Source organism: Leptodactylus fuscus, chromosome 11 (assembly GCF_031893055.1).
Source record: "Leptodactylus fuscus isolate aLepFus1 chromosome 11, aLepFus1.hap2, whole genome shotgun sequence".
Classification (NCBI taxonomy): domain Eukaryota; kingdom Metazoa; phylum Chordata; class Amphibia; order Anura; family Leptodactylidae; genus Leptodactylus; species Leptodactylus fuscus.
Genome location: NC_134275.1, coordinates 41,640,017 through 41,652,313, shown reverse-complemented (window position 1 = coordinate 41,652,313; position 12,297 = coordinate 41,640,017).

The window sequence follows — 12,297 nt, the reverse complement described above, 5'->3', positions numbered from 1 at the left end:
AAGGGTAATATATCACACACGTACAGCACTGTACATACAGTATAGGAAACGTGAGCACTTACTGGGCTGGCAAGGTGTTGAAGAGGTAATGTATTATACTCATAGGCTCATTTATAATGCTGCTTTTTTAGCTGATACATATGTGGCCTTTTCATCTCTCTCGACCTGCGTTGCTTTGAAATGCGTTTCATGACCCTCTGGGATTTTAGAGGTTTAGCTGAAGTGCCAGAGAATAGTGTGAGTCTTAAGAGCAAGGGGCATCCTTAAAGGGGCTTATGTGGAACATATTTTTCTACATATTGCTCTCCAGTACATACTTTTATCTACCATTGCTTGGTGCTCTATGGCTTTGTATGCTTACGTGAATATCTGCCCATGTTATCTCTATAGATCCAAAATGCTGTACCGATTTATTAATTCATCATTCATTCAATAATATCTTTATAAGTCAGAACTTCGATTTCCTGATACAGAGCTCCAAATGCTCTGCATAGATCTACAGCTAAAGAGGACCTGTCACTAGGTGTGAAAAGCTCAGTGACATCCATCATGTGATCGACGCTGTCACCCTGAGCATTTTGGTGTTTAGTTTATCCAAATCTGTTCAGCTAATCTAAAGATATAAGCCCTTTTGGTGTTGATGCAGATGAGGGTCTACTAGCCAAGTGGGCAGTAACACTGCATTACATATAGCACACAGACCATGCCCCCCAGAGAAACACAGTGTTATCAGCCACTGGCTAGCATCAACACTCGCATGGCTTATATCTTTGGAACAGTTGAACAGATTTACAAATCTCCAAATCTGGCAGTGCTGATCAGATGAGGTATGTGATTGGGATTTTCAGACTTGAGGACAGTTCCCCTTTAAAGTGGTTTTCTATGCTATAGATACTGATTACCTATACTTATGATAGGTCATCAGTATCAGATTGGTGGGGATCCAACATCCGGCTGCATTGCTGATGATATCCAAAACTACACAGTGTACAGAGCCAGAAGGAGACATCTCCATACACTATGTAGTGGCCAGACTGGGTTACTGCAGCTCTAGTCCTTTTCACATATACAGTGCACAAAGCCGTCTGCTCATGTCAGCTGATCTGATAATGGTAACCAACAACATGGGGCCAAAAGAATACTCTATTGGCATCTGTTGGTATAATGGTAATCTACAGATCCATTTAATGTATAGGCCTGGAACGTTTGGGAGTAATGCCTTGTGAAAACAGCCTAGTAAAACTGTATGCAGTAATCTTACTGGTCTGAAGTTTTTGCCTGGACCCTATGGCTTTTTATACAAAAAGCAAAGCTCTAATGACTATAAGATTAATAATGAATCAGAACAGAGTTTTATATTTAGTCTTCACAGAGTGCTGAGTGCTCCATGTAAAAGAAGTCAATGGAGTGGGGATCACTTATGTGTGCCACAGCTCTATTCACATGGAGCACTTGGGGACCCTCATTCTCATTACCTGTGTGGGGCTCCAGTGATAGTTGCTGTTGGCTGATCCTAATATAAGCTTACTTTGGATTTCTGGTTTAGATAAATACTCAGGGGTGCTGAATTTTAAGATATATTGCACATCTACAGGGTAGGGGTTTTTAATATCCATAGCACATTCACAACATACATTCAATGTACTCAATAAAGACACATAAATATAATGACAAGTCTATGAACAGCAGCTTGCTGATTTCTGTACTTTGGAGTAAAACAAAGAATAAATTTAGTGAAACCAACAAGAATAAAGAAATATTACACAGATGAGAGGGTTTACAGGGGCATTTTATAGAAACAATGTTCATCGTCCATCCATGATAATCCCACAGATATACATTGGATGGACTAAGACATTAAAAAACAAAAACACAAACCATACTCACTTGTCTCTGGTGCTTCAGTGTCACCCACCCATTCCGGTCTTACCATTCCATTGTCTTGTTTTGGCAGAAGTTCCTGTCACACTGTGATGACCCTTGTCCCTTTCCCTAGGCCGCAGATTGGTCTCAGCGGTCACGTGTCGCAGACGGTCCTCTGTAGCACAGAGATATTGGGGATCTCCTCCCCCTATGAAGTCAATATGCGCTAGCAATGACTGCCCAGTTGGTACCAAAGTTCTATGTGTAGTTGATCTTAGCAGAAAAATCTTTTTCTACGTGGTCACCCTCAGCAAGGAGGTAAGTTGCTGTTGACGGATCTCCTCCCGAATTTATATTTCTTCTATGGATTTTGTGAAAGCCATTAGGAAGCATTGGACACATTAATAAATAGGCTCCACATTTTAGGTGCCCTGCTCTTTGCAGTGACTGATGCGTGACCCTCCTTTCCTAAGCTCTGCGTCTCTAATTGTTTTCACATTTTCCACAGCGTGTCCGCTCTTATAAAACTCAATATAATAATGGTTATAGATGATACGGTGACGTTGCCATTCCTCTCTATTACACTGTGGTTTTTCAGACACCGCCGTTCTTAGCGCTATTTGCAAATTTGCGTGACCCGGGCCTCATACTTGTAATGGTGCTGGGGATTCTGTCAAGCGTAGGCTTACTGCTAAATTCATTTTAGATGCTGGGCCCAAGGAGAGGAACAATCCTTCAAGAAGGGATCGAATTTCAGTCAAAAAAAAAAAAAAAAGCATGTAATGTTCTGTCCATTTGTCACCTGGACAGGCTGAGCGCTCTCTACATGGGATCTGCGCTCTTAAAAGCGACTTTGAAGGTATTTTATAAGCACTTCTGGGTAGGAATTCCTTTTGCCATAGTGTGCTTTCCTGTTACGACTCCCCGCCGTGCAATGTCTGTTTTGTGAAGCTCTGTGTACACACGACATACCAACCCAGGACTGCAGCCAGTAGTCTCGGCCTTATAATAATACTGCCCTCAGCCCCTTTAATGCTTTTATAGGGTGAACCCACTGCTGTCCTGATGGAGTCCATCTGAGCAGGGGGTAGTACCGTCTCCTTGAAAATAGAGTTTACTAAAGAACCAATTCCCTTTAGTTTTATCTGTTTCTGGAACAGTTTGGGTACAACCATCATGGCTGCCCTTACAGCTACCATTGGGGACTCTAGTGAATGCTACGTCTACATTTACAGCAGTCTTGTGCAAAAAAGTTTGTGAAAAATGTACATATTTCGTGGGCCATCTTGCACCCGTTTACACGGATCCCTCATATATTTCAGTGCATGGTGGGATCTATGAACATGGGTAAAAATAGGACATGACCTATATTTTGAGGGTCACTTTGAGAAAATATTGGTCATGTGAATAGCCCTATTCACATACAGTGAATGTAATACGGCCCTGTGATGGTCATTAAAAAACATTTGTCACACCGCCGGTTTTAGGCCAGGGCCCCACCTCACGGAAACGCAGCTTTTTTTTTTTTTCTTTTTATATATAGATTGTGAGCCCCACATAGAGGTCACAATGTACATTTTTTCCCTATCAGTATGTCTGAAATATGGGATGGAAATCCATGCGAACACGGGGAGAACATACAGACTCCTTGCAGGTGGTTTTTTTGCCCTTAATGGGATTTGAACACCAGGACTCGAGTGCTGCACTGCTAACCACTGAGCCACCATGTGGCCCACGTAGCTTTTTTAGTTGTAGATTTTGTTGCAGTTTTTTGAGCCAAAACCAAGACTAGATTGAGCAGAAGTTAGAAGTATAAAGACTTCCTATATATTTCCAATTCCATTTGTAGCCATTCTTGGCTTTGGCTCAAAAAAACGCAACAAAATCTGCAACAAAAAAAACTGCGTTTCCGCAATGTGGGGCCTCAGCCTTAAGGAGCACACAAAAAAGAAAAAAAAATAGCTGCATTTTTGCCCTGTGCGGCCATAGTAAGGCTGAGGCTACACATTGCAAGTAGTTGTTGCGGAAATGCTGTTTTTACAGTCCCAGCAAAGTGGTCAGATTTCATTTAAAGGAAATATGTCAGGGTGATAAACCTCCTTATGAACTGGGGGTTTAGGCTGAGGCCACATGTTGCAGATTTTTTTGTTGCAGATTTTGCTGCGTTTATACTCCCCCTACCGTTGTACTCATTGCATTGATGAAGCTCTTCATTACAGCCAAAGGAGAACACCTAGGCTTCAGTGTGCATGCCCTGGACCACGGAAGCATGTGCGGTGAAGCCGGGGTGTATATCTCAGGTTCTTTGTAGAATTGCACAGGCACCAGGAGATACAGAGATAAGTCCCACGAATCTCATCTCTAGGTCTGTTCTTTTAAAGGCACATATGGCTTCAAAACAGGGCAATATGGGATACTAAACCCTAGGCCCTTAAGGATCTGTGGGGGTTTAGTGTCTCAAATAGACATGACACGCAGCATATTAAGTTTACTTGAGAAAATGCTGTTTTACTCCATAAAGGTAAGGCTGAGTTCACACAGAGTTTTTTGGCGAGGATTTTGGAGAGGAAAGAATCCGCTTCAGGAATTAGGAAATGGTTTTCTGAAAGGGTTTTTTTACATGAGATGTTTTTTTGTAGTGTTTTTTGAAGCGTTTTTAGTTTTTAGTTTTTTTTCTCCAGAACAGTGTATGGACCTTGCAAAAACCTCTACAAAAACCACTAGCAGTTCTTCCACCTCTCGTTGACTGCTGTTGGTTTTTTCAGGCGGAATCCACCTGAAGAAAGGTCAGCTCGCTTCTTTTTTCAGCTAGCGGAAAAAAAACGCTAGCGGAGAGAAAAGCTAGTGGACATTTTTCATGACCATTTTGCATCCAAGGAACACCCGTCTTCATCCCACATAGATCCCACATAGATTTGACTCTATTTTGCGACAGTATGATAAAACAGACCGTCAGAAACCCGGTCATCAGAAGAGACCCCATTCACATACAATGAATAAAATGCAGCTGTGTGCCAGTTGTGTGCATGTAGGCTTATGGTGGGCTCAGACTGGAATATTTGGAGTTAATTTTGAGGATTCTTCTGCCTCCAAATCTGCTCCAAAAAACACCCCAATCTGCCTCCTATTAAAACCAATGCCGCTTCTTTTTTTAACTCCCTGCCCTGTTGGTGCTGTGCCGCAGCAACAGATTCTCCCTGACGACATGGCACGTGGTCAGACATTGATCAACCCCAAGAAGAGACTGATCAGTGTGGACAAACTCACAATGGAAACTATGATTCGGGAACCTATGTCTTTCTGCACAGTTTCCACAATACTCATTGCAATATGTAGTGGAATTGGGAATTATCCCATGACCAAGGACCAAGCTATTAGGGGTGCAGCAGTAGCAGTCTCTACTGGGCCCTCAAACCTGAGTGGGCCCCAAACATCTTTCTGCCACAGAAAATATACTAGTATGATGGTGATAGGTGATAGATGTGTGTCAGACTGCTGGGACGCTATCAATCACAAGAATGGGGATCCCAAGCCCCTCTTTCCAGAGGCATCTGAATGCAGTGATAGTCACACATGTGCCCTGCCACCCCATTCAATGCCTATGAAATGGACAGAGATAGGGAAGCCATGTACTTGGTCAGTCCCTTAGACTTTGAGTGAAGTGTTAGGGGGCATGCATGACCACCACTCCATTCATATGCCTCTGAAGGGGGGGAATCTAGGACCCCTATTCTAGAAGTCCAGATCCCACTGATCATCCATCACCTTTACACAGTATAAGTATGGTTACGAGTCAGTCCACTATGGATCTCACTACAACAGAGGAAGCAGATCATCATTGGCTTTAAAGCATATATTCCAAGAAAATTCAGATCGCTTATGCCAGGGCAATTTTCTGATGAGGGTACACCCATATGGAATTGGCCACACCCCCTCCTGGGCATAATCAAATCCCCCATGGGCATGGTCATGTCCCCTTTCTTGTGACATGGGCATGAAATGTGCCGTTCATGCCCATTTTTCAGACATAACGGCACATAAAGTCCCCAAATCACACATGAAATGCTGAGGTCGGGAGTCTTCCAGGATTGCAGGAGGTCACCCCTTTTTTCAGGAGACTACTTTTTCGCAAGTAAGCTTTAAAGGGGTTGTGCCAACTTTAGAAAGTATCCCTTATTGATAGTGTAGGGGATAACTTCATGATCAGTGGGGATCCAAACATGTACCTGAGGATACAGAACCTGCAGCTAAATCCATTAAGATCTAACACGTGAACACAGCCAAAGGGATATGCTGTTTTGTACTCAGTTTGTTTCAGCTATTAGTACCAGTAGAGGTATAGCTACAGGGGGTTTGGCATGGCCTGTGCACAAGGGGCGAGGTAACTGGGCGGAATCCAACAAGTCATTTTGCAATGACCACCACATTTGGATATAGGGTTAGGGCAGTGAACTTAATCATTGTCCCTGCTGGAGGCTGATGGAAGCAAGCCAGGTAATTCCTTTAACATGTCTTAAAGGGGCCCTCCAGGCAAACTGGAAATCCCAGGCTGGGCTGGAAAAATAAAAAAAATTGTTACTCACCTACCCTTAGTCCTCCATTACTTAAATAGGTCCTGTGCAGGAACTGGCTGGGCCAGTAGTAAAGTGGCAGTCACTGGCCTCAGTGATCACATGGTGGCTACTGGTGATGTCACTGCTAATATATCACCACTTCACAACATGTGACCACTGAGGCCAGTGATGGCCACAGTGGTCCCCTGAGCAGCTTCACTTCCAGCCTGGCCAGTGCCTGCATGGAATGCAATGGTTTCTTCTTTTATTTTACCCCACATAAGTTTTCTTGCTGTTTACGCCCTATACGCATGACCACACCCTCTTTTTTGTGGCAGGGGAATGAAAGGTGCCAGCCACGTCCCTTTTTTGGAAGTGATTGGCATATAAAGTGCCCGAGTCACGTACTAAAAGACTCTTACTTCCGCAGATGCGGGATTATTCTACCCATTCTAAGGCCCAGGAGTTTTGCCAGCTCATCCAGGATTCCAGGAGGTAATTCCTAATTTTGAGAGCCTCCTGGAGTTTCTGGGAAATTTGGCAAGTGTGACTTAAAGTCTGTTGCTCTCTTTTATCAATCTGACAGGAAAGTTTCTGCCCCTCTAGAATACAACAAAACCTTTGAAAACCCTTACGCACAGATGTGAGGATGATGAGGGTAACTTTATGTTCTTTTATAAGGGTTAGTGCTCCTTTAATTGGGGTATACAATGACTACTCATGTACATCCCCTGCCAATGAGCCGGGAGACATATATGAGTCATGTATGTGTTTCTGACCCGACACTCCCACCTCTCTTGACGTGCATGAAAAGATGGTCGCTAACCCAAGCAGGTCCTCAGGGACCCCTGGCATTCCTGAATGGGTGAGTCTTCTCTTGGCCTAAACCTACCGAGCTCTCCAGAGAACGTTCCAGAAAGTTTCTTATGGCAAAAGAAGAACAATTGGTTCTCACAAGGAAAATAAATATTTCTCTTTCATTTACTCAGTGTAACTTCCCATTACCCGCAAAATACATCATGTTCTTTGATACCAAATATGTTCTTTCTTTCTCGTTTGCGAGACAGAACCTCAGATTTTTTCCACATGCACGGCGACATACAGTGTATGACTCTTCTATTATATCAAAGGATTAAAAAAATTAAAGACGTCCAAATTGGTCCACATTCAATTTTTTTTTTTTTTACAGTACATTTTTATATTTTGTCATTGGGAATAACTGAACCCAAATTTTCATTTTTCATCAATTTTTTTGTATTTTTTTCTTAAACACTTTAAAAATTATTTGTCCAGTCATTAGCTATGATCTTTTTTTTATTATATATTTACAAATATTTCTATATGGCATTTTACATTTATAACATATATATTTATATGATTTTTGAGGATTTTTTTATGCCATCTTGTAAAGTATAACTTTAAAAACTAGTTAACTTTCATGAGACTGTGTTGCTTCATTTATATTAAAACAAATAAAAAATAATGGCCTAAGATGTTGCATTTTCAGATCATTAAAAAAGTGAAGAAAAAAAACTTGTGCGCAAAAATGATCTGGTCTAATAAAATTGATCCTATTTTTTTAAGATTCTGAAAAAAATACAGTATGATACAAGAGTGAATAAGATAGGAAGAGTAGTAGTTGCATCTCTTTAGTGGTGACCTATGTAGCCACAGCGACACTCGCCCCATTATCACTCTTAATGACATCACACCTTATAAGATTTACATATTGTATAAATGTGAAGTATTAATTTGTATAGGGATGAGTTCATTGTATATTAGTAAGTGATGTCCATTAGTGATGCCAATGATGTCTTACTTGTGCCCCTTTCTCCAGACATAAGGGCCAAGCTTTGACTAAAACTTATGCAACCACTAAGGGTCTGTTTTTCATTTTCCGCCACCAGCATTTCCGCGCAGGCTAGCCGCGACGAGATGATGATGCAATGCATCAGCATTCCGTCGCGGCAATCCCTCTCCTAAAATGGGCCTAATCAGAAGGGAGTCTCGAACCGTGGACCTCTTGAGCGGTATCCGTGGCAAGATCGAGCAGGACGCTTCGTTTTTCCGTGTGCTGCTGCAATCTCAGCCTCCCATTGAAAACAATAGGAGGTGGGAGGAATCTGCTCTGGATTTGGGGGCAAAATCTGCCCCCAAAACCACAGCAAATTCCTCTGTGTGAACTGGCCCTAAGGCTACACCATTGTATTCTAGTGCTTCGTATAAGGTGCCCTTTTGTATTGAACCCATTTTGAAGTGGCCTATTCACATTAGACTAGCATTGGTAGGTCAATTGCCTTACCAGGGTTCCTTGACCTCCACTCCAACCTTGATTATCTCAAGGTAAATCTGGAGGGGAAGGGGTGTGTGAAGACATTTTAGAAAGCTCTACCATGATCTATGAAGAAATAAGAAGGGGAGCAGGGGATTAGTGAATGGGATCAAATCTTACAGCCAAGGACCTTATATGTCTAGGCAAAAGGATATGGAAAGGTAGGGTGCAGTGGTCGCTACCAGGACCTTGACCCCAAGGGGGCTCTAAAGGTTCCTATGCCACATAAAATTTTAAACTTTTCTAAATGGCTCAAGGTAGGTAGGGGCCCCAATGGAGATTTTGCACTGGGACCCAGGAGCTACAGGTTATGCCCCTGTAGCAAGGGATGGGTTTCTAGATACAATGGGCTTGTGTAAGGGTCAATTAAAACTTCGCAAATTTGCTGCAAGAATTTCTGCAGAAACATCCGCATAAAGCTAAACTGAACTGGTTTTCACGCAATGAAGTTTCAGCAACTAATCTGTTACGTGTGTATTCAACCTAAATCTGCATGCATCCACTTTTTAGTGTGAACAACAGTATATACTTTGTGTGCAATAGCTGTGAAGTGCATGTGGCAAAAATAATTGGTTTGCGGAAGGTGCGCTATGTTGTCATGTTACATTGTGAAATGTGAATTATTTAATAATGCTACAATGGACACATCCGGACATAATGGTCACATCTAGAACCACCCACCTTGTATTAGGGATTTCTATATTAATCTTGCAAAACTGATAATTAAAGAAAATAATAAAAATGTATACTATAACCCGAATTGTATTGGCCAGATTCTGTAACTCCAACCAATCACACCTATATAATCAAACCCCTATTTTCCACCATTAGCCCTATGTTACCAATGGCAGCTAAAACCAATGCAGAGAAACAACTGGCTTTACCTGTATTTCTGCGGAGGGGGGGGGGGTCATTTTACCTCCCACTGTCCATATAAGTCAATGAAGAAAACCCTATATTTTCACTGGTACACTAAACATTCTGCGTTTCCTACATAGGTAACAATTGCAACTGGGCCCTGGACCATGAGGAGGCCCAAAGAACTCCCTTCAACATAAGAAGACACCAGTATTATAGAAAGTATATGGTAAGTGGGGACCCCATTACAGAATTTGCATCAGGCCCAGGAGATTCAAGGTACGCCTCTGTCTGAGGCCCCATGTTATGGAAATGCAGCGTTTTGTCCAATGCAGAAACACATTGAAATTTTTTTTTCCCAGTTCCAGCAAATTGGATGAGATTTTATTTAATCTCATCCCTAGATACTGCTGAAAAAAAAAACAACACTATAAAAAATGCAAGTCTTTCAAAACCTGTGTTTTTGGCTAAGGCCCCACATAGCGAAACAAAGCAAAAACGCATCGGAAAAGAAAAATGCAGCAAAAATGCATTTTTCACTGAGTTTTTATTTTGTTTTTTCTTCCGCTATTAAATCTATAGGGAAAACAGTTGCGATTCTGGCACTAAAATTAACACGCTGCACATATTTTTTAAAACATTGAACTTTTCCGCAGTTCTATTTTTGAATGAGATTAACCCAAAATTCCTTCACTTTGTTGCTATTGTAAAACGCAGTATTTTTTTCCGCTACATTTCCGCTATGTGGGGCTTCAGCCTTGCTCGTAGACTGCAATAAGCAGCGGAAAGGCGGTGAGAACCACAAGTGTTTTTGAGATTGCTTTTTTCCGTTGTGTTTTTTAGTGTGTTTCGCTACATGTTTTTGATAATATACTTCTATGGCCAAAGCTGAAAAAATAAAAATTTGAGATTTAGTGTATGTTCTGTCTACCGAAATTAACTAGCGGTAAAGTAAAATTAGAAAGCGCCGGTCTAATTACACGTGTACAGTTAGACTATCAAAGTCATCATAATCTGACTTATTCAAGCTGATCCCTAAACCAAACTCATGTGTCCCTTCACCTCCAGAGTCTGACAAGAGATTGAAGGCTCCTGTTTTCTTGCCCATGTGCAGGGCTGGTTTTCATTAAGAAGTCTCCACACTGGATGCATACCGTGGCGTTTGTAACTGCGGAGAGGGGCCTAATTACCTCATTAAGACGAGATCTGTTTTCCCAAGGGTCCTGACCTGGAGCTCAGTGGAGGAGTCACTTAGGCGGCTAGGATCTGATTGTACCTCTGAAGCCCCTGTCTGTTGCACAAGGCTTGTGCCAGAGCTGCAGACCCCTCACCCCATCACTTTTTTTTCTGCACCCCCCCCCTGCCTTCACCAGATACGCTCATACATATAAAGACGAATATTATAACAACCATTGAATTCCGCGCGTTACGTTTTTTTTCACATTATGTCATTCAAAAACATGACAGCCCTGTTTTCTATTACCAACACATCAAAGATGCGGATGTTGTCAATGAAATAAAGTGGATGTTCGTTTTGTTTTTTTATCAATAAAGGTTATTGAAAAAAATAAAATCTGTACATGTTAAAGTGGAAAACGTGAGATTTTCTCATGGGAACGATTAACTATTTTGAAACGGGTTTATTTTAATTTTTTTTAAGTCGTGATGAATCTTTCACTTTAGATTTGGGGAATATCATGTGATTTATAGAAAAAAAAAAAGTCTATTCCTTTAAGGCACGTGAAATGGATCGTCCGATCAGATCTCTAAGATCAGTTATCATTTTGTCTGGCGAGATCATTTCAGATCCCCACACACACTTTTCACTAACTTTTCATTAAAATAGGCGTTACCTAGAAAGTGGCACATCAGGATGTGGGTGACAACACTGATGCCCCTCATGCCTATGGTAAATGGTGTCCCTCACCAATCGAGTCGTGGCAAGAAGCATAAGTACAACGTCAAGCTCCTGGGCCCCAATCTATAATAGGACCCCCATTTACCATCTACTGGTGTTTTATCATGTTGTAGAGAGGTCTTGGGCCTCCCTCGGACTCCAGGGCCCGATAGCAATTGCTACATCTGCACCCTCTATAACTACACCCTTCGCATGAACTGATGATACAGTCACGGGGAAAATGTCAAGACTCAAGACAATGGCGTCCAGGAAGGGAATTGCTGTCCATAGTAACCAACCATTTTTCAATGTTGGTCCAGTTGGTTGCTTTATTTTTCTTATACTTGGAGTCCATTTTGTCAGAGCTTAAGGCAGTCACAGATGTGAAGATTTCTCTTTTGCTTTGATGTAATCGGCCAACATCACCCTGTCCAATTACAATCGCTTATGTGACAATTCCGTCATATAATTCCATTATCGCCACCGCCGGCTATATTCAGACAACCATTGATAAAAACGTCCGCTTTGGATCCAAAACCCATTAGACTTGAGTCCATTGAGGGATCCGTGAAAACAGGAAAAAATAGAAGGTGCCATTTTTTGTAACTTTTTTTATAACTTCTAAAAACAGACACGTAAATAGCCACATGGGGCAGATTTATTTACAAAAGCAAAACTGTCTTAGTTGCCAATAGTAACCAATCACGGCGCAGCTTTCATCTTGTATTCTGCCCCTAAAGGACTAAAGCTGTATTGTGATTGGTTGAAACAAATTAGTTTTGGTTATAGACTGT